General features: G+C 51.1%; 1 protein-coding gene across 1 annotated transcript in view; it reads left to right on the top strand.

The window, feature by feature from the left end:
- The first annotated feature begins 1,672 nt into the window (after window positions 1-1,672).
- MAP4 (microtubule associated protein 4) overlaps window positions 1,673-22,529 on the top strand; it is a 146,676-nt gene continuing 125,819 nt past the window's right edge. The window contains exon 1 of the mRNA XM_066202327.1: window positions 1,673-1,771. The gene's annotated coding sequence lies outside the window, so the exon portion shown is untranslated. The remainder of the gene's footprint in view (window positions 1,772-22,529) is intronic.

Raw genomic sequence — 22,529 nt, forward strand, 5'->3', positions numbered from 1 at the left:
TGCCAAGGGTGTTTCCTCCCTCCAGTGACCAGACATGAGACACACCTATTTTTGTTTGAATTTAGTCACCGTGCTTTGATTTTCTTATCTGGCAGGCCAGCGTGTCCCATATTTTCATGATTTAGTAGCTCTGCAGCTCCCTCTGGGCAGATGGGTGACACAGAGCCCTGGGGGACATGCAGGAGCCTTGCTGTCAGCAGACAGGGGACAGTGTCCCTCCCTCCCTGCTGCCCGGGTTAACTCCCAAGATACACTGCAATGGTTTATCTGTAATGGTTTACCCATGAAGAATGAGGCTGAATGTTCCTCCAGCGTGGTTGCTGTCACTGCACCAACCCAGCGTCCCGTCGAGTTCGTCTCGGGGAGTTTCAGCCACGGGAAATGGTTTCGCTGAGGGCAAACAATGGAGTTACAGTGATGGTGGATGAGGGGACAGTGACCTGTGTCACCTGCCTGGACTAGTGCAAAGTGTCTGACTCTGTCCCACACGACATCCTTGTCTCCCAGCTGGAGAGACAGGGATGTCCTGGATGGAGCACTTGGTGGTTGAGGAAGGGGCTGGATGGTCACACTCACACTTGTGGTCTCTGGTTTGGTGTCCCAGTGCAGAGCAGTGACCAGGGGACACTCAGGGGTTGGGGAGTTCCAGGGCCTAAAGGGGCCCCAAGAGAGCTGGAGAGACTGGGAACAAGGGATGGAGGGACAGGACACAGGGAATGGCATTAAACTGAAGGAGGATAGATTTGGAATGTTTATTAGGAAGGAATTCCTGGCTGGGAGGGTGGGCAGGCCCTGGCACAGGGTGCCCAGAGCGGCTGTGGCTGCCCCTGGATCCCTGGCAGTGTCCACGACCAGGCTGGACAGGGCTTGGAGCAGCCTGGGATGGTGGAAGGTGTCCTTGCCATGGCAGGGGCTGCCACTGGATGATCCCTAAGGTCGGTTCCAACCCAAGCCACTCTGTGATTCTGTGACTCTGCATCTGTGCCTGCTGTAAAAACACATCCTTCCATCCCTCACCGTCCTGCTACCCACACTTCATCCCTTTATCCTGCTTTCCTGCCCTCCTCCTGCCCTCCTCCATGCGCAGAGGGTTGCCTTTCTGGGCCAGAAGGGCCACGGAGGATTATGAGCAGCAGCACGAGTGGTCCCTGCTGTTCGGCCACCTGGAGGGGCGGCTGGGCGCTCCATCTGTCCCTGGGCACCGCTTTATCCCCGCGCTCCTTCCAGCTCCTTCACGGCCACGAGTTCCGGGCCACACAGGCGTGCACACGCCCGCAGGGCTTCCTCTCCCTCACTGAATATCGTCCTTTTCTGCCTCACCTCACATTTCCCAAAGCATGGGATCTCCTTCATCCCCTTAAGACTTGTCCCCTCAGCCCCATCCCCTCAGCTCCTCTGTCCCCTCAACCTCAACCCCGTCCTCCATCGCCGTCCCTTAGCCCCGCCCCCCGTCCCGCCCCCTCCTTTGGCCCCGCCCCCGCCCCAGCCCCGCGCCGCACCCAACCGCTCTGACCGTTCACCGCAGCGCCGCCTCCGCCCCGCGCGGCCGCGCGCCGCCCGCGCTCGCGCCGATTGGTCGGTGCCGGGCGCGGCGCGGCGCTGATTGGTCCCGGCGGAGCGAGCCCCGCCCTCCCCAAGCCAGCAGGGTAGTGCGCTCGGCGCGCGGCCAGCGCGGCTCCGCTCCCCGCTCCTCCTCCCGCCGGGCCCGCAGGGGACAGCGACACTCGCCAGGCGCCTCCGTCCCGGCGCTGCCCCGCGCCCCCGCCGCTCGGTAAGGCCGCGGGGAGGGGGCTGCGGCCGGGGACGGGGCGCGGGGACACCGCGCTGCGCCCTCCGACGCGGCGGAGGGGCGGCCCGGGCCGAGCGGGGGCTCCGGCCTCGCCGGTGTCCGGGGGGCCGGGGCCGGGCGGGCCGGGCCGGGAGGCGGCTGGGGCTGCGGGAGCCGCGCAGGGAGCGCCCGCAGCATCCCCGAGCATCTCCCGGGGGAGCCGGCGGAGGGAGCGGGCGCTGCCGGGGCGCGGCTTTGTTGCTCGGGGGCAGGGGCCGGGCCGGGGGGCCCCCGGCGTTGCCCCCGCGGGGTCGCTCCGGCTCCCCGGAGCACAGAGACCCGCGGGTTTCCCTCGAGGGCGACGCAGCGGTTCCGCGCTTCTCCTTGGGACGGCTCGAAACTTTCGGTGCCGTGTTTTCTCCCCGTCGCCGGCCGCTCGGCTCCCGTTGGATCGCTGGTGTTCCCGGCTTTATAAGGACGGCAGCGGGCTCGCAGCGGGGTGAGGAGGATGAGCATGGGCAGAGCGCGGCTCGGAGCGCTGGGTGTGGCGGGCCGGGGATGCGCCAGGCTCCAGGCCTCTGCTCAGTCATCGCAGCGCAGCCCGGCCAGAAACGCGCTTTCGGGATGAGCAAACTTCTCCTGCAGAGCGCAAGTGCCCTATACCGCGGTATAAGGTACAGGAATTTAACAAATATTGCCCATGGCGTGATGCAGGGTTGCTGTTGATAAGTTTAAGCTCAGGGAGGTGAAGTTTTGGGGTTCTGCTGATGCTGCTCTGCTGCCAGAAGCTGCCTCTAGGTCTATCCTGGTAGTATGGGCGTTGTACGGTCTCCCTCTCTTAGAGGGGTGTGTGAAAAGCCTGGTCTGTGAGCGTGCCGAACCTGAATTTAGATGGTTAGTTCTCTTTTCTTTAGGTGCTTCTTGGTCTCTCTCACTTGGTCGTCCCCTCACTTATTTCCTTCCCCTGATTCCTGTATGGATTTAGCAGATGAACCCGTTGATTTTAGAGTTCTTAAAGAAGTTTTGGTTTGTTTTTTAAAGCTGGAATCGTCTGTTCAGCGAACCACGTTCTTCCCAGCTTACAATTCCAGCTGAAAGGCTTCTTGAATAATACAATAGCCATGCAAGTGCTGCTCGGTGTGTGGAGTAAGGAGCCTTGCTCGGGGCCTCCTCCTGCTCTGCGTGTGATGCTGCTGCAGCTTCATTTTGTAAACTAAAGACAGGACTGCACTGGAGTTTTCCAACTCGAATAGGAACTCTGTTCCTCCTTGCCTCATGTCCCATCTGGGATGTTTCGCTGGTATTGGGTCTATAGGATGCTGTTGCAGCTTGATTGACTCCTTCTTTTATTTGACAAAGGGAAATTGTTACTCGAAATCATTCAGGTTGACAATGCAGTTATGGTAAAGGTGACATTGCCTGGGCAGACCTGTCTGTCAGATTTACTCTTTGGGGTTTTTGTTCGTTTTTCTTTTCGAGAACTGATGAAATTTCTGATTATCCTTCCAGATGCATTTTGGGAGGATTCACGGGCTCTTTTTAAGTTTTTAATTTTTTTGTTCTTTTGTTCCTTCTTGCATCAGAAGAGATGGCCTTTTTCAGTTTGAAAAGGAGCTTAACTTACTTGCTGTTGCAACAGCAGCAATATCCTGTGTCTTTTGTTTAGCTTGGTAATAATTACATGTTAGTGACAAATAATAAGCTTGAAGGCAGAAGAGCTGCTCTGTTTGTGACTGTTGACTCTGAAGCTGAAGGCCGTGGATATTGTTAAATCTGTTTTTATGTGTCTCTGCAGAAATGACATCAGGGAAAGATCAGCTAATACAAAGAAGTGTCAGTGGTTTGAAGATGCCAGCCCGGGGAGTTCAGCTAGAGCCCGGTGTTGCCATGGGTACAGTTTTGTGGGTCACCCCTGGTTCCCCCCGAGCCCTCAGCTGATGTTAGGAGAGGATTATGTCACTCTTGTCCTTAAAGACCAAAGGGGAGGCTGCTGGAGGACGCTTATGGCAGCAGATCCTGACTTTATCAGCTTGTTCCTCCAGAGCCAGGGCTGTGCCAGGCACTGTCCCTGTGCTGCCCACTGCTCCCAGGAGCGGGGGACTTCATGGGACAGCTCTGCCCTGCCAGCTGCAGCACCTCACCCTGGCAGGGTGTCTGGGGATCTGCTTTAACAGGTTGCCTAATTTGTCTGTGGGGAGCTTTGAAGGTTGTGGGTGCTGCGGTAAAGGAGTGCAGCCCGGTTTGGGTGCGCACTGCAGTGGCCAGGGGTTGAATAATCACACCACAGGCTCCCAGACACTGCTGGAACCAAGCTGGGCTCGCTCTGGGAGCAGGCTGTGCTGCTGAGTGTCATTTACAGGTGGAACTACTAATTCTGAACTATTTGGGTTCGATTCACTCCTTTGTTGCCTCCCAGGGACACCAGGCAGTTTAAGTCAAGGTTTTAAAGAGCAGAGGCTTACCCAAACTGTTCTGTGATGATATTAAACACCCCCGACACCTCCAACAGCCTGAGCAGCAGTGAGAACAGAAGCAAATTGGGGTTTGGGAGGGTCAGAAGGTGAGGCTGAGTGGAGGCTGGGGCAGGACTGGATTTCCAGCCTTAAGCTCGTTATGTGGAGTCTGATGAGTTGCTCAGTGGAACCAAATGAATTACGTATTCCTGCTGGTAAAAGGGCTGACACAGCTGTAATTTCAGCCAATGGAGCTGTAATTATATTTGAGGTCTCAACCCTTGTAGTATTTTAGTGGTTGCCTCTCTTCCCTAGAAATAAATGGACGTGAGCCATTCAGTCAGCTCTGAGCTCTTGCAGAGTTCAGGTCTGCTTTGCACCCATTGCATGTTCTCCCTCTTGTGTACCTCAGGCTTAAACTCACCTGCTGCTTGCTGAACCAGTGATGTCTCCATCGCTCAGTACTTGGACTGCATTTTGTCTCTCTGCACCGTGTCTTGATGTGCAAGCTTCCAAATTCTGACCCACACCAAACTTGTGACTCAGGGAAAACCACTGGTCAGACAGGGTTTAATTCAGTTGGGATGAATTCAAGCTGCTTGCAATTCAAATGAAAGTGATGGTTACTTGAAAGTGAAATAATGTGTGACTATACCTTGGTTTGGTCCAGAAAAAAAACCCCAAATAATTTATTTTCCTAGGCCAGACATGGATTGGAAGATAAAATTCCAGTCTCCTCCGCTGGGAACGAGGAGTTCAAGGTGTGTTACTCATCACGTTGTTACGAGTCAGGTTGCAGACAGCAAAATTATAATTTGTGCGGGTACTTGTGGAGTTTCAAAGGCAAATTGAAGAAGCTGATAGTGCTCTGAAAGGCAGAGTTATTTCCTGGAACTCCGTGTTTGTGCTTCCTGTCCTAAATAAAACAGATGAATCTCTTGCTTAGTCAAATATCTGTGTCCACAGCTTCCTCGTGCTTTTAACAGCAGCTGAACCGATTATTTCTGTGCTTTCTCTTTTTCCTCCTAGAAGGCAAATGCGGTGATAGTCAGCTGTAGGTCAGAGAAGCCAGGGGTCTGTGATTACAGCACGTGGGAGGGTGGCAGAGAGCTCGAGCCGGAGTTGTCCGTGCTGCGTCATCTCCACGGAGTTCACCTCCAGAAGAAAAGGGTGGCTCTCCTTTGGAGCAGGTTCTTGGGAGATGGTGGAAAAGCTGGGCTGAGCAGAGCAGGTAGGAGCCCTGCATCCTGTGGAGGGTGGGGGATTTCTCCTCCTACAGCTCAGAAAGCAATTCCGTGGCTTAGCGTTCCGCGCACGGGAAGGAATTTCTCGTGGGAAGAAAAGGTCAGTGAAATCAGTTGCTGTGGATGTTATGCAGATTTTTTAACTTGCTAATGAGGAGAATGAAATGCTTGCGGCTCACACTGGTGCCTTGTGTTGCTCTGGGTTGTTAATAGTATGTTAGAAATTATTAAGTATGAAATTTATTTAAGATTATTGGGAAATCTGACTCTGATTATGAACAGACATTGGTGTGACTCTCTAGCACTCCTAAAAATTGTGTCAGGATAGTGCTGAGGGTTTGCCCTTGGACTCATCTAAGTTACTCAGTTTTGTTTGCTGCCGTAAGAGCCCATCTTTTGGAGTGCTGGAGAGCAAAACTTGTTGCAGTTGTTGCCGTAGAAAACACAGGAGACGCCGAGTTAATGGGAAGTGTATGTTACTCCCTGGATAAAAGTGGCTGCACATGGAAATGATGGTGTATTCCAACTCCATAGTGCACATTGCTCCCCGGAAATGTCTGCTGGAAGGTGGGAGGGTGCTGGGTTATTATCCTGTGCTCCCCTGGAGACAGGGAGGGAAGGGGCTGATTTCTTCCCTCGCTCTTAGGAAAGGCTGCTCCTTGCTGCTCTTTTAATCCTTGTCTTGGTTTACTCCCTGCCTCTCAGAACTTTTCTCGGCTAGAGTGGCAACTGCTGAATTGGTAGTTGCTCCGGGGAGTAGCAAGATAACCAGCACTGAGATAAAACTCACAGTGTCCCTGTGATTTGAACAGAACTGGCAGACAAAAACAATAGTTGTAGTTGCGTTATCGAGGGAGGTTTGTGTAACTCAATAGGCCCTGGATTAGTTTTCCTTTGCCAAGCTTGGATTTCCAGCCTCTTGGAGCCGTGACTCCCCTTGGAAAGAGAGTTTAGCAGGGACAAACGCCGTGCTGGAGCCTGTCCCCTGCCCCAGATGAGCAGGGTGGAAGAGTGGCTGTGTGGGTGTGAGGAAGGTTAAGCACCAGGTGTATCCCTGAGCGGGTGACGTGACACACGAGGTGCAGCTGTGGATTAAAGTGGGATGAGCAGTTTGCCCCGTGCTGGCTATCAGGCTACTCCGAGGAGCTGCAGGAGGCTTCTGGGAGAAGTATGCAGTTAATCACATCCATTAGCACGATTGAAATCCTGGTTAGCCTGTGTCACTCACTCCCATCCTTCCTCCTACACTTCGCCCCATTTTAGCTGGGGTGTTTGCACGAAGGAGCAGCAGCGAGGCTGGGAGTTGCAAATGGATCCCAGGATTCTGGGCTTTGTGTTGGAGCAAAGTTCCTCAGAAAGCTGCCCAGCTGCTGGCTGAAGAGAACAGCTGAAAAATCAGCCCTTCACAGCTGGAGGAGCTGTGAGGAATCCAGTTGAGCGTGGAGCAGGCTCGTCTTGCTTGTCCGTCAGGTGCTCAGGGCTTGCTCATGACCCATGTTCCACCTGGCTTGAATTTTAACATCTCCATCCCTGTGTGCTGAGGAGCTCCTCGTGCTGGCTGGCACCTTGGGGCAGGGCTCCAACAGCCAGGGCTGAAGGGGCTGGAGAACAAGTCCAGGGATGGACAAGACTGAAAGTGAGGGTAGGGAAACTGCAGATCAGCTGGTGGGATTTTCACTAGAAGTGGGAAAAAAAAATAAATGAGGTAATTGTGTGAGTTCCTGTGTGCAAAAACTCTCTTTATTAGAAACTTCACTGGTTGGGGAGATGCTGTACATATTCAAACTGGACCTTTTTGGAGAAGCAAACGTCTCTGAGCATTAGGTCATGCACTTCCAACACACTCCCGCCTGGGAGTGAGTCATTGTCTTTTGTAAAATTGTATTAGAGCTACATCATCCCCAAAAGCTGTTTTTCAGCTGAATTTAGGGTGTTGACACTTGCTCTAAACAAAGCAAAACGATGGGAGCGTTTATCAGAGCAATTTCAGAGTGTGTTTACATGCTCTGGAGTCGTGACTCCCCAAGTGCTGGAGCTCAATTCATTCCTGTGAGTGGGAACCCTCAGCTCTCACACCGAGGGCTGGGGCAAATATCTCCATGTAACTTAAATGATGTTTGTGAAGTCCTTAAAATCCTCTGGAAGGGGCAGAGAAACATCCAGGAGCTTTTACCTGCTCTTACTTCTCCCACCTCCCATGTTTTCCTTGCAGGGGCTGTGGTGTGTTGGCTCTTGGCTGGAGGTACTCTGGCAGTTTGTCCTTCCAGAAGTTGATACTGAGGGTTTGTTTCCATGTTACGACTTCTGTTTTCTCTAACAGAACTCGTTGGAGGTTCCTGCCCTCCTCCACTTGATGCTTTTTATGGGGTTGTTGTGCCACAAGTCTCAGTGCAGTGAAATGGGGCAGTGAGAAAGGGCTCGGTGCTCAGGTGGGATTTCTACCGCTCGTTTCAGAAGCTGCATCAGTTCTGCTGAAGGGGAAGTAGGAACAGCTGCTTGGAGAACGCCGAGCACTCATCACCCAGCCTGGCTTTGCTGGGGAAAATGTGATGGGGAGATGCTGTCAGCGGGCTGAGCAAGAGCTTGGGGTGAAAAATCCTTGGCTGATACTCATTGGCAAGGCTGCCAGGCACACCTGGATCCCAGGATGACTGGAGCTGGAAGGAGATCACCCAGGCCAAGCCCTGCCAGGGCCGGGTCACCTGCTGCAGGGATGTGACCAGACAGGGAGACTCCAGGACCCCCTGGGCAGCTGTTTCAGGGATTTCTCTGCCCCTCCGTGGGAAGAGGCTCTTCCTGCTGCTGAGCTGGAGCTTGGCGTGCTTTGGTTTGTGGCCACTGCTCCTTGTGCTGTCTCTGGCACCATCCTCAGTGTCATCTCCACAGAGTTCCTCTCCAGAAGGAAGGGTGGATGTCCTTTGGAGCAGGTTCTTGGGAGCTGGTGGAAAAGCTGGGCTGAGCAGAGCCCGTGGGGGATTTCTCCCACAGTCTCTCCTCATCTGGGAACTGCTCCAGATCCCAAATCCAAATTCGGTGTTGCTGTGTTTGGTGTTAACTCCATTTCAGCTCGTCAGGAAGGGAACCTGAGCGCAGGCAGCAGTGAGGATAGGGCAGGAATGAAGCACTTGGAACTGCTCTGAGCAGGGTGCAAACGGAAATCTGGAAGTTGTGCTCACTGACAGTTTTGCTGTAATCCCCTCTGGAAAGCACTGGGCATTTTTAAGCAGCTGACTGTCGGTAGGTCAGCTTTGCCTGGGATTCAGGCCCACTGAGAGGACGAGGTTGGCTGTGGTGAAAGGTGTTCCCTGGGTTGGGCTGAAGGTCCCTGTGCCCCTGGCAGTGGCATCTGCTCGGGAAGTTCACGTGCTCCCTTCCCCTGTGGGTAAGTGCAGCTTAGGGAGAAAATCAGCAATGATGTGAAACCAGCAATGGTGTTGGATGTGAAATGCTGTTGGAAAGACTGAGGAAAACCCAGCTGTAAACAGCGGCTTAAAGAAAGTGTTTTAAAACGTGATTGTTGGTGCTGTTCATAGCGGTTCCAAGTGCTTGGTTCCTGCCTGTTCCCTCCTTGCTGTCTGCACCCAGGTTCCATCTCTGGCGCACCGAGTTGGGTGTTCACCCCAAACACAGCAGCCCTGAATTTGGAATGTTAATTTTTCCTAGAATCCCAGCACGCTGTGGCTCGGAAGATCACCCTGTTCCACCACCTGCCATGGGCAGGAGCACCTTCACTCTCCCAGGCTGCTCCAAGCCCCATCCAGCCTGGCCTGGAACACCTCAGGGATGGGGGATTTTGGTGGTCTTGTGTGGTTTTTTTGTGTTTAACCTCTCAATTTCAGCCATTTCTCTGTTGCAGCTTTATTAAGTGCAGTGCCCTGTTTGTTTTTTTTTTTTTTTAAATGCTCCTTTGCTTATCTGCACTGACTTTAAGGAACCTCAGAAGTTTTTCTGCCCTCCATGGGTACTTTCAGTGCTCTTAATTAGGTAATGGGAAACTTCCAAACTGGGAGAGAGCAAAGACAAAAATCCCCAAGCAGCCCCAGCAGAGGCTCTGCAGACGGGGGGAGGCAAAGAATGAGACAAAGAACTGAGTCACCCTCTCTTCCTTCCTTTGCACTCTTGTGGTGGGAGTGAATCGTTGCTGGTTCAAGTCATAAATCAGAGCAATTAGCAGCTCACTGCATGGAGCAGCTCACTGTGACCTTCCAGGGCCTGAGGGGGCTCCAGGAGAGCTGGGGAGGGGCTGGGCACAAGGGATGGAGGGACAGGACACAGGGAATGGCTTCCCACTGCCACAGGGCAGGGCTGGATGGGAGACTGGGAATTGGGAATTCCCAGAGATTTGTGGATCCCTGGCAGTGCCCAGGGCCAGGTTGGACACTTGGATCACCTTGGGACAGTGGGAGGTGTCCCTGCCATGGCAGGGGGTGGCACTGGCTGGGCTTTAAGGTCCCATTAACCCAAACCATCCCAGGGCTCTGGATTCTGGGAGTGTTTGCTCTGCTCCAGGTGATTTGAGTGTCTGCTCCTGCCCAGGTTTGCAGGATGGGACTCCCGGAGTGGAAATTGGTTCCACGCAGTCATGCAGGGTGATGGGACAGCCCCTCAGGATGTCACTGAGGCCGAGTCCTGCGTGGAATCCCTTTGGGGGGCTGTGCTGTGGGGTTGGCACACAATATTCCTGTCAGGTGGTGTGTGACACCACCGTCCCGGCGGCTGTGGGATGCAATACAAGCTGTATTTGATGTCACAAATTTGCACTTATATATGAAACTGCGGTGCATGTAATCCACAGGGTTAATTTTTCCAGGGTATCTTCCCTCTTAAAGCATACATGCTGTTTTTCTTTAGGCTGGATTTTAACCTCTTTAAGCATTTACGACACGAGAATTAAAGGATATTTCCATCTCGTGTTCTGAGGGCTGGATTTTCTTTAACTGGGTGGTTGGTTTGTTTTTTTTTTTTAGCTAAAATGTACTATTTTATTTATTTATTTATTTTTTGCGTTGGGATTTGGACCGAGCATGTAGGGCAATAGGATCAAGTGTCACATTGGGATTACATATTTGTCCCGAGGTGACCCTCTTAGGAGCTTGCATGGGTGTAATTGGTGAATGACTGGATTTATAGGGATGTGTATCTGCATTAGCACTGGTTTGATGTGACTCGAGCTGATTTGTTTCTTCTCCAAACTATTTTCAGCCTGGGGAATTCACTTTTAAGGGGAGCTGCTACATTTTCCTTGTGTTTTCCCTTAAAAGCAGCGGTGGTTTTACCAGGATTTAACAGCTCTAAATATGAATGTGGAGCAGTGTTGCACGGCGTTGCCCGATGGCTGAAACCCCCAAATTTATCCCAAAAAGCTGCACAGTTGAGACCTCTGGGTGTTAATGGTGTGGAAAAAAAACCCCTTTATCATTATCCACATCCCAAGATTCTTTCACCAGTCATTGCCTTGTTCTTAAAGCTGCAACAACTCTTTTCACTCGTGCTGTTCTGGTTTTTTTTAGCGTGTTTTGTCCCTTAGCTGGCAGCTTCTGTGGGATTTCCCTCTCCTGGAAGGAATGAACGCGAATCTGGAGGCGTTGGGGCACGGGAAGGAAACTCCTTGCACACCTCCGAGCTCGGTTTTCTGCCGGGAAGGTTTGAGCTTGATGCCAGACGAGCAGGAATTGCTGGTCCTGCTGACAGGCTTTGCCCGTGGGCACGTCCCTGGGTGCTCCTCTCGGAGCGCAGCCTGGCACCTGGGTCTGCCCCGAGTTTGGGCTTTCAGGGGGGTTTTGGGGTGGCTCTGGTGGGCAGAGAGAGCCTTGCCCTGCCCCTGCAGCCCTGGGAGCCCTCCAGGTGGTGAGGGGTGAGTGGATGGCTGGGGTTCACAAAGGCCTTTAGCTCTCAAAGCATCCGTTTGCATTTTTTTTTTCCTTAATTACCCCGAGCTGTGTTCGTGCCACAGGTTTCCCTCTGCTCCCCCTTTTCCTGCTGCTCTGCTCTCTCTCCAGAGCTCCCAGCTGCTGGTTTTTCTCCTGTGTTTCTGTTTTCTCAGATCCCGTTTAAGGCCATCAGAATTTATTCTTTATTTTTCGCTACAAAAACCATTTTGAAAAGGCTGTAGTGGGGGTGATTGGAGCACAGAATTTAACACGCTGCTCCCAGAAATCCTGACTCTGGCTGGCATCAGCTGATGGTGTCTTGTTTAAACATACCACAGACTTGATGGGTTGTGGTTTTTTTTTTTGTTTGTTTTTTTCCCCTTGGGGCTTTGACTTCCTGTGATAAAAGGAGATTCCCTTTTAAAGCAGAGCTCCGTGGTTATATAATGAGAGAAGGAAATGCTCCAAAAGTGACACCGGAGAATAGAGAAGTTATTTTGGGGACTTGACTGTTGGAGAATAGAAGATTCGCTCAGGAGGGCACGGGTAACTCGAGTCCTCTTGGGAAAGTGAGAGGAGCACATTTAAGGAATTAAGGGAGTGACCAGGGCAGAGCAGTGGAAGGAAGGTTATGGCGAGGACAGAGCTGTCCAGTGCACATCTTGGACTCCTCCTGGAGGATTTAACTCTTTCCAAACTGCTTTTCCTCTCCTCCATAAGCTGCTCCCAAGCACCAGAAGTCTCCAAGAGCTGTGCTGGCTTTGGCTGTTGCGTTTGAAGCCACGAGCAGGAGTTGTGTTTGAATTTGTGCATGTGGCTTTGTCTCTGTGTGTCCCCAGCAATGTCAGACCAAGGGAACCTTTTCCCCCCTTTTCCCCCCTTTTCCCCCCCTTTTTCCCCCCCTTTTCCCCCCTTTTCCCCCCTTTTCCCCCCTTTTCCCCCCTTTTCCTCCCCCTTTTCCCCCCCTTTTCCCCCCTTTTCCCCCCCTTTTCCCCCCTTTTCCCCCCTTTTCCCCCCTTTTCCCCCCTTTTCCCCCCTTTTCCCCCCTTTTCCCCCCTTTTCCCACCTTTTCCCCCCTTTTCCCCCCTTTTCTTGCGAGGACTGTGCAGGAGTCACAGTGAAAACTGGCTTTTTTATGCTGTCGGTGGGGTCAGAATGGAAGTTTCCAAAGCACTTTGCTGCTCCTCAGCACGGGTTTTTGGGAGGCAGGGATACAAACTCTGGGGAAGTTTGGATGTCTAAAGTGAAGTCCAGCTGGATTCTGGCAGGGACTCGCTGAACTTTCATGGTTCCTGCCCTTGGAGTTCAAGCTCAGCCCTGCGCACACCCCACGCTCCCCCCAGACACAGCTCCTGCAAGTCCGAGCTCCCATGGGGGTGTAAAATGGAATATTGATTTCCCTGCTCTGGGATGTGCCTCCAGAAACACGGAAAGTGCCCCCGATTCATCAGAATTAAGCTGGTTTTCTTGCTAGTCTGGGGTGTGTTTATTTTTTTTTTTCTGGTATGTAATTTATCTGTAGAATAATCTTGCAGCAGCCGGATCTGCTGAGTGTGCCTGCTACGTCTCCCCAGTGAAATTCCCTGGCAGGCTTCGCTTCTTCCAAGATCATTTTGAGGTGCTGATGTAATCGAAGGCTTGGATGTGAACTCAACGAGAAGTTATGTAGCGCAAAGTTTGCCCCTCAAATCCATGTGGAGTCGAAGGGAGTCGGTTATTTTTGTGTGTTTTTAGTGTGGTGACTTTGCTTTTGCTCATTTTTTAATTAAGAGATGTCAGTTGGTGCCCGAGGAGAGGGGGAAGCAGGAGCCACGGTTCCAGAGCCTTATTAACACCTCATCAAAATTTCAGTGGGGGGGGGGGGGGGGTTATGTTTTCAGCTCCATTTGAATAATTAAACAGTGCTGCTGAGCTAATTTTGCAAGTTTGTGTGTGTGGGGAGCACAAGGAGTAATGAAAAATAGTTCATCTAAATTGAAATGCGTCGGAGCATCCTGGTTGTACGAGTGTAACGCCCTGCTTTATTCTAAAGAGTTGCTTTAATGGAAAGAAGCTTCCCGACTTATAAACTGGGGAGTGAAATACAAACAGAGATTGGGAAATGATCCTCTGAAAGACAGAAGTGAGACGGGGGGGGCTCTGGTGATGAATATCTTGTTGATCACCCTGAGCAGTGTAATTTTTCCACGCTGAATTTTTAACCCTTGCTTCAAAGCAGGGAAAGTGCCAAAGTGCCTCGGAGGAGCTGCAGTTTTGTCCTTCAGTTAGTTTAGTTTTCAAATGAAAGATCGGGGAATCTCATTATTTATGAAACAGAAGCTTTGGATTAAGCTCAGATGTTCCTTTATTAGAGAATTCCAACTACAAAGGGAGGGCTGGGTATCCACCAGCTGCACTGGCTGACTGATAACAGGCTTTTCAAAGTCGGTTTCTTTCAGCAATCCTGTTAATGCTTTAAATTCAAGCCTAAACTTTTTTTTTTTTTTTTTGGTGGGATTAGGGGTAGGAAGGAAAAAAAAAAGAAGAAAAAGCTAGATCAGAGGAATAAATGCAAATAATTCAGCATGAACAGGAGAGTGAGGTGAGTCAAGTGTTGTGATATGTGTTTGTAAGTCAGCGGGACAGTCTTGCACTCCCCACTTCAGTGTTAAATCAGGATGTAAGGGCTGTGACAACAGCTCAGAGTCGTGTGTGGGTTTGTGCAGAGCAGGTTTGGTCTCTGCTTGGTCCTTTTTTTTCATCTCCTTCGTTTTTACCCTTGGGTGGTGGGGAAGGGTGGGCTGTGTCCCCACAGCTCCTTGTTTGTGCTGCAGCCTCTGATGGTCCTGGGGACTCTGTGGGGTTCAGATCACAGAATCCACACTGGAGGGGTGGGAGAGACCTTTAGGATCATCCAGTGCCACCCCTGCCATGGCAGGGACACCTTCCACCATCCCAGGCTGCTCCAAGGGCTGTCCAGGCTGGCCTTGGGCACTGCCAGGGGTCCAGGGGCAGCCACAGCTGCTCTGTGCCAGGGCTTTTCCACCCTCACAGCCAAGAATTTCCTCTTCATAAACGATCTAAATGTATTCTCTTCAGCTAAAGCCATTCACCCCAGTCCTGTCCCTCCACGCCTTGTCCCCAGCCCCTCTCCAGCTCTCCTGGAGCCCCTTCAGGCCCTGCCAGGGGCTCGGAGCTCTCCCTGGAGCCTTCTCCTCTCCAGGGGAACATTCCCAGCTCTCCCAGCCCTGGAGCAGCTCCGGGGCCTCCTGTGGATCTCTCCAGCAGCTCCAGGTGCTGTGGATTTTGGGATGCAGGGCTGGGGGCAGCTCTGCAGGTGGGGAACCACCGGAATGGGGCAGAATCCCCCATTTCCTGCTGGGATCAGCCAGGCACAGGGGGTCTCTGGCCAGGCAACGTTCAGCTTCTCATCCCCCAGCCCTCCTCAGTCCTTCATCCCCAGCCTGGATCTGGGATTGGGATTGTCCCAGCCCAGGTGCAGAGCTTTGCCCTTGAACCTGCTGAGGTTGGCACAGTCCCACGTCTCCAGGCTGGCCAGGTCGGTGTGGATGTCCCATCCCTTCCCTGCAGCTGTGACAGCACCCAGAGCTCGGTGTCACCACCCAAGTGCCCAGGGTGCCCCAGTGCCAGGTGTCTCATTTGGCTTGTTCAGTCTCTCCGTCTTCTCTGCAGCAGAAAAGAACCTTTCCCTCCTCAAAGCCAAGTGCTCTGTGCACTGCTGGTGCCAAGGAAATAACCCAGCTCGAAAGTCTCAGTAGTGGCAGATAAAAAAAAAAAAAAGATTATCTGTGGCTGCCACGGTCACCTTTGTCCTCTCAGCACAAGGTTTCCCACCTGCAGCTCACACTGAGCGCTCCTCTCCCTGCTTATCTCGTGTGGGAGTTTTTCTGTTAACGTCTCAAAGTACAGGAGCTGGGATTTCTAGATAAAATACTTCATATTGTGCTTCTCAAAGTATAATACCAAAAAGGGGGGGTTGTGTACTGGGAGGAGCATTTTCATTACTGAACAGGGATGTGGGCTGTGTTTCTTGAAATCTTACGGTTTTTAATCTGGGAGTTGCACGTGCCTTGTCCTCTCTCAGCGAGTTTTTATTAAATTCTGCTATTCCACTGATTTGCTTTTAAATATATTTTTGAAAAAAGAAAAACTGATTTTTTGTTTTCAGATGCTCACGGGGTTGAGCAGAGTGGAGGCAGGCTTTTGCTCTCACATGTCCTTTGTGAAAGTTCTGGGTTAATTGAGTGACTCATTCATTCAGCCTGGCCGAGGAAGCTCCAGCAGCACATGATGGGGTGGAGGAAAAGAACAAACCCAGCACAGGGTGAAACTCTCTGAGGCATCCCAGCTTCCTTCTGGAATGTGAATAGGGAACAGGCAGCCTGTGCCTCAGTGGAGATCTGCAGGACTGGGCATCTCACAGGACACAGTCAGAGATTCTTTCATTCCTGAGCACTGCCGGGCGTCTGGTTTGTGTCCTCTTCGTTCCTGAGGCCTGGCTGTTAATAAATGTCCCTGTGCTGTGGTTTCAGTGATCTCTGTGCTGTGCAAAGGCAAATCTGAGTTCTGCACACATTCAACTGGCACAGGGCAGGGCTAGCTGGGATATTGGGCAGGAATTCCTGGCTGGGATGGTGGGGAAGGACTGGGGTGGAATTCCCAGAGAAGCTGTGCCTTCCCCTGGATCCCTGGCAGTGCCCAAGGCCAGATTAGATGGAGCTTGGAGCAGCCTGGGACACTGGGAGGTGTCAGAGCAGGGATGGATTGGGATGATCCCTGAGGTCCCTTCCAACCCAAAACAGTCTGCAGTTATTTTAGTTTTATTCCAGAAAGTTTCTTGCATGAAACACAGAAGCAGCTCCTGAAACAGAAGTCAAAACCTGGAATGTCTGGTTGGGAGGGGGATGGACAGACCTGAAAGTATTTCAAACTTTCTTCTTTCAAACACCAAAGAGGGAAAAAAAAAACAACCCAGTGAACAAGCCCCTCATGATTCTACTGATTTGGCTAAAAAAGCTAAAAAAGGTCTTATAAATATTCTAAATCTAAAGAGGCAGAAGTGTAAGAGGAAGAGAGGGGAAGCACTGAACATTTTGTGAGTAATAAAGTGGATCTGGCTGTCAAACATCTTTACTAATTAATCGGAAAACGAAGCAAACTGAACTGGAGCAGCTTGGAACAAAAAGCTTTTGGCTGGAGTTTGCTGCTGGCCAGGAGCTCATCCTGGTGCCCAGCTGGGCCCTGTGCAGGGCTGGAGCTCTTTGCTGCTCCCAGCCTGGGCTGGAGGGAGCTGAGAGCTTGGGGCCATCCCGACTTCCCACTTCCAGGTGAGCTCAGACAGGATTTGGGGTGTGGATTTGCTGTGCTTGTTTTCCTGGCAATTGCTTTGATTTCAGGTACATCAGGAGAGCTGGAGAGGAACTCTGTACAGAGGGCATGGAGTGCCAGGACGAGGGGAATGGCTTTAAACTGAAGGAGGGGAGATTTGAGTTGTTTATTAGGGAGAAATCATTGGAACAGGGTGCTGTGGCTGCCCCTGGGTCCCTGGCAGTGTCCCAGGCCAGGCTGGACAGGGCTTGGAACACCCTGGGGCAGTGGAAGGTGTCCCTGCCCATCCTTAAGGTTCCTCCAGCCCAAACCTCTCTAATGAAAAATTGTTACAGAAGATTGAAGGAATGTGGTCCCAATCTTCATTGAGAAACGTCACTTAGGTCTTGAGGTGGAGCCAAGCAAGATGGAAATTAAAAACCATGTATCAATGGCTCTTGGCTTCATGATTTTACATTATTACTCCTTTTAAAACACAGTAGAGTGGTTCAGTGTGCTTTTTTGTGCTTCCCTACCTGTTTCTGGTTTTAAAATCACGAAATGGTTGCTTTGGAAGGAGCAGTTGATGGGGAAAACTCCTTGTAGTGAGGGCAAACCCTGAATCTTCACCTCGTGCAATGCCTGTGGGGGATTGCACTGGGATCCTGCTGAGTGGGAATTCAGCGATGTGCCAGAAACACAGGGTTTGCTTCGTTCTAAGTCAACTTGAAACAGCAGAAAGTTGTATTATTCATTGTTCTTTTCACTCTCTCACCCTGATAAGCCGCACTGTTGTCCTTGGAGGCGCTGGGAGCCGCACGCTGGTTCCAGTGGAAATTGCAATATCTGCGTGTAGGGGAGGCCGGGAGGTTTGGAGTCTGCTGGAACTCCCAGTACAAATCTTTTCTTTCTGCCGACTGGAGAACTGCTGAGAGCTGCAGAAATAACAGAGCTGCACGTGAGACATGGTGTTAGGCTTGTCTCCGTTGTCGGTGGGATTTGTCTTTGAAGCCGTGGGAGGATGAGTTGGAGTTGGAGTTGTAGGTGAAGGCAGCAGGAGCCCCTGGCTCCGTCGTGGTGGGGGGGACTCAGAAATCCCCAATCCTGGCTGCCTCAGGAGCTCTGGCACAGCTTTGGTTTCCTCAGTAGCTGTCAGATGTGGTGCACGGGGCAGTGTCACTGCATTCCCAGCTCCTGGGTGGATTCCCAGCTCCTGGGTGGATTCCCAGCTCCTGGGTGGATTCCCAGCTCCTGGGTGGATTCCCAGCTCCTGGGTGGATTCCCAGCTCCTGGGTGGATTCCCAGCTCCAGGGTGGATTCCCAGCTCCAGGGTGGATTCCCTGAGTAGTGAATGCAGCTTTGGGAGTGGAGCCTGGCAGTGCACGCTGGAGGAGCTTTGCTGGATTCTGGAATCCCAGAATGGTTTGGGATGGAAGGGATTTAAGGATCATCCAGTGCCACCCCATGCCATGGCAGGGACACCTTCCACTGTCCCAGGCTGCTCCAAGCCCTGTCCAACCTGGCCTTGGGCACTGCCAGGGATACAGGGGCAGCCACAGCAAATCTGGCAATTCCAGCCCAGCCAGGAATTCCCAATTCCCAATCTCCCATCCATCCCTGCCCTCTGGCAGTGGGAAGCCATTCCCTGTGTCCTGTCCCTCCATCCCTTGTCCCCAGTCCCTCTGCAGCTCTCCTGGAGCCCCTTCAGGCCCTGCCAGGGGCTCGGAGCTCTCCCTGGAGCCTTCTCCTCTCCAGGGGAACATTCCCAGCTCTCCCAGCCTGGCTCCAGCCCTGGAGCAGGATCTCTGGATCTCTCCAGCAGCTCCAGCTCCTGCTGCTGTTGGATGCAGGGCTGGGGGAACTCTGCAGGTGGGGAATCACACATGCCCACACCCCGTGGCCTCGGCGCTCCTGGTTTTTGGATCTGGGTGAGTGACTGGTAGCAGAAACGTGTTTGTGTCTCAGGCAGGAACAAGGGAAAGTGTGGATGGATCATTTTCCATAGGAACAGCTGGGCTTTTCTTCTTTTTTTTTTCTTAATGAGGCTGAGCTGAACAGTTTTAAGTCCAGATTAAAAGCTGGGTGGTATAATTATTTTTTAATTGGTCTTTGCAGTAAGAACCTGTGCATTAAACCCGAGAACTTTCTGAATTCCAGTTGCTGAGAGAAACAGAAATCAGGTGGATTAAGCGTAGTGCTGGAAATGAATTTTCTGGGTGCGTCTGAAGCGTTTTTCATTCAGTGATAATTCATATTTATTAATGCAGCTTTTGATTTCTGGGGGCGTCCTTGGAGGCTTTTGAGCAGTAAATATATATATAAATAAATCAGTCTGCCCTGATTTATTTGGCGGTGGTGTGAAGCAACACACGTTGTACTGGTTCCAATCTTGATGAGGAAACTGCTGCTGGTCCTGCTGCATTTTCAGGGCAGGAATCACTTTCCTTGATAAGCAGAGAACAAGGATCAGGGAAAACACTTCCAGCAGCTCCCTGGGCTTAGGCTGTCACTGCTCTGATAACACAGGCAGGCTGAGAGCTGCTCCTCTGCTTTCCCAGGAGAAGAGGGTCTGTGGGGATCTTTGAAGGTGCTGAATTCTCTCTTTTTTTTATTTTCCCTGTAGTTCTTATGCAGCTCCTTGTTTGTTTGCTGTGACTGAACCTTCAAAAATGCAGTGAAGTAAAAGTGGACGACTCCTAGAGGAGGGAGCTTTGCTCTCTGCTTGAGAGAAGGTTTGTGGTGAGCAAGGGACAGGAGGAGAGGGAGCAGCCTCAGGCTGGGCCAGGGGAGGCTCAGGGTGGACACCAGCAGGAATTTCCCCATGGAAAAGGTGCTCAGGCCCAGGCAGGTTTGGATTCCTCATCCCTGCAGGTGTCCAAGGAACACCTGGGGGTGGCACTCAGAGCTCTGGGCTGGGGACAGGGTGAGGATCAGGCACAGCTTGGACTCAGTGACCTTGGAGATCTTTCCCAATCTCAATTCTGGGATGCTCATGCCTCCACTCCTCGGGCTGTTCCTGCCATGACAGTAACCAGAGATAGGTTTGAAACCCTGTAATGAGGTGTTGTTTAGATTTAAAACCCTGTAATGAGGTGATATTTAGCAGCATCCTGCAGGTTTAGGGCCGGTGGGTGGCAGTGCCAGCCCCTGGTGCTGTGCCGGGTGTGTTTGGGGTCTCAGATCCTGCAGCCCTTTGCTCCTGGCTTCTGCTTTGACACAGCTGTCTGCACCTTGTTGTAACCTGTCAGCAGCTGATGGTGGGTGCTCACACTCCAGCCCAGTTTTTCATGCTGAATTGAACAAATCTGGGTTTATTTTTTTCAGGCAGTTGCATAACGGGAAGTGAGTGCTCATCTTCTGTTCCAGGTTTTTTTTGTTGTTGTTGTTGTTGGCTTTAGAAACTTATTTCTTCAGAAACTCTAATTACTCTCTTACAGTTGTAAATAAGCATCTGAAGGATTTATCAGGTTAATTTCAGGGCAGGCCACTGTTGCCTTGAGTTTGCTAAGAAGTGACACTGCTTAAAAATCCCTAAAAGCCGTAGTTCTGATGCAGGATAAAGGAATTTAAATTCAAAGGACATGAAATTTAATTTCATTCAACAAAATTAAATGAGTTTATTTAAATAAATTCAGTCCAAGAACTTATCCACAGCACGGCTTTGAGTCTTACTCTGCTTGGTTTTCCAACTCACCTTTAACAAAGGGAAACTTACCCCTTCTGAATGGACTTTTTTTGTTGTTGGTGGTGGGTTTGTTTTTCAATCTGAGCCTGAAAAGCTTGGGTAAGGTGAGTGTCTTTATGCCTTGGAAACGTGATCTGTGAGCTAAGAGGCAAAGAACTAAATGTTAATGACCTGAACCCTATCTGTGTGCACTGCCCTGACCTTTATCTCCCATCTCCCCTTTCCCCAGGTACAGGTATCACTTTCTGCTTGCACCTCAGAGCAAATCTGCTCTGATTTTAGCTGGAGATCAGAAATAACAGGAGAATGTTGGTTTTTCTCTGATTCTCCTGCACTCTGGTACTGCTCAGATTCTTCTTTCTGGCGTGGCGAGAGGTTGGTTGTGCTGAGGATCACTCAGAGCTGACCTAACAAAGCTCTGCCTAAGCTGAGGTGCAAGTTCTGGAAAGTATTGCCCACAGAGGAGAGGTCAGGTGATGTTTTGAGGCTTCTCCTGAATTTTCCAGGAGAATTTGGGATGTTTCTTGAGTGATTTCTGGCCAGCTGAGATCACAGTGGGGTCCTGACAAAATCAGTGTGTAACCAGGAGTTGAATATTTCATTTTTGGTATCTTAGGACACAGACATTGCTTCGTTCTTGCTAATCTGGTCTTTTCCGTGTAAAACCTCCAGGTGACAAATCCTCTGAAAACCTGTGGAATGTGCTCATCTTCTGAATGGATTTTTGGTTTGGATTGATTCTAGCACCTCATGCTGTCTCTGCGATGATTTTGAGTGTCGTTAACTTTTGGAGCAGAGGATTCCCTCTAGTCCGGGCGCCAATAAAAAAAAGGGAGAGGGACTTCAGCTAAGAGTCTGGAGTGGTAGGAAAAAGGAGGGTGGTTCAAAGTGAGAGAGAGAAGGTTTAGGTTGGATGTTGGGAAGGAATTCCTGGCTGGGAGGGTGGGCAGGCCCTGGCACAGGGTGCTCAGAGCAGCTGTGGCTGCCCCTGGATCCCTGGAACAGGCTGGACAAGGCTTGGAGCAGCCTGGGACGGTGGGAGGTGTCCCTGGAATTCTGATTTTATGGTTTACATATTTTGACACCGGACAAAGTGTATCCTCTCTGTGCTGCTGACCAGCCATGGCTCCTGGAAAAGCTTTTTAGCTGCAAGAAGGAGGGGAAGAAAAACCCAACCTGAGCACAACCCCCGTGCCAGGGTTGTCATCATCACCCTGCAGGGCAGGCTCAGCTTGTCCCCTGCTACAGAAGCCCAGCAAGGAGCTGTAATTCTTCACTGTGCAGCCCAGGCTCTAAAATAACAAGAGCTGAAATATTCAGCTGTCAGACAGGGGCTCACTTAAGCCCTGGACAGTTTTGACTGTCCTGAGTCGGAGAATCTGTCCCTGGGGTTGTGAGCCTTGGTCCCAGCACTCACTTCCCCACAGGCAGGAGCTCAGGGAGGTTCTTGTGTGTAAAGAAATAAAGGAGAGCTGTGCTTGCTGTAGCTCACTAAGGTTTCAGGTGGTTCAGTAGCAGGAGATTGCAGAGAATAAGCAGGGCAGCTCAGTGATTTCGAGCCCTGAAGCAGCAGTGCTTCTGTGTGGTGTGTAAATGCCTTTTATACCTTCCTTTTTTTTCTGATCCACATTCATGGTTTTGCTCTTGAGACTTCACAGAGAAGTCAGCTGGTGGTTGAGGCTTTAAACCTGCTGTGTTTGTGCAGTGGAAAATAAAAGATTGTTTGGTTTTTCATGTTTTCCTCAAACACTGCCTGTGTTGCTGTCTGGCATCATTTAAAAGACAAAAGTTGTAATCCTTCTGCCTGGAAAGAGTGACAAAGCATCTGCTTTATCATCATTGTCCCAAAAAACGAAATATGGAACTTACATGGATAATGTGGAAGAGGTAAAAGCAAAATCCTAGAATCCTCATGTGCTCCTGCACATCTGAGCTATTTCCCCTCAAATGCAGAGCTTATTAAACCTGTCACACTGGCCTGCTGAGATACTGCTCTTCATTTAGAGCACGTCTGGGCACGAGACTTGGCTTTATAGAAATGTACACAGATGACCTTCTGCATGGAAATATTTATATATTAACCGAATAACGTGTCTTTTCAGAGGTTTTTACCCAGTGTCCTGGTCATGCTGCCAGCCTGGATTCTGTTGAACTTGAGTTTTTCCTTTTTTCTTCCAAAGCATCCGTGCAAAATCAACTACT

The sequence above is a fragment of the Chamaea fasciata genome, unplaced genomic scaffold, assembly GCF_029207755.1.
Source record: "Chamaea fasciata isolate MVZ Bird 193981 ecotype frontalis unplaced genomic scaffold, bChaFas1.0.hap1 SCAF_1, whole genome shotgun sequence".
NCBI classification, from domain to species: Eukaryota; Metazoa; Chordata; class Aves; order Passeriformes; family Sylviidae; genus Chamaea; species Chamaea fasciata.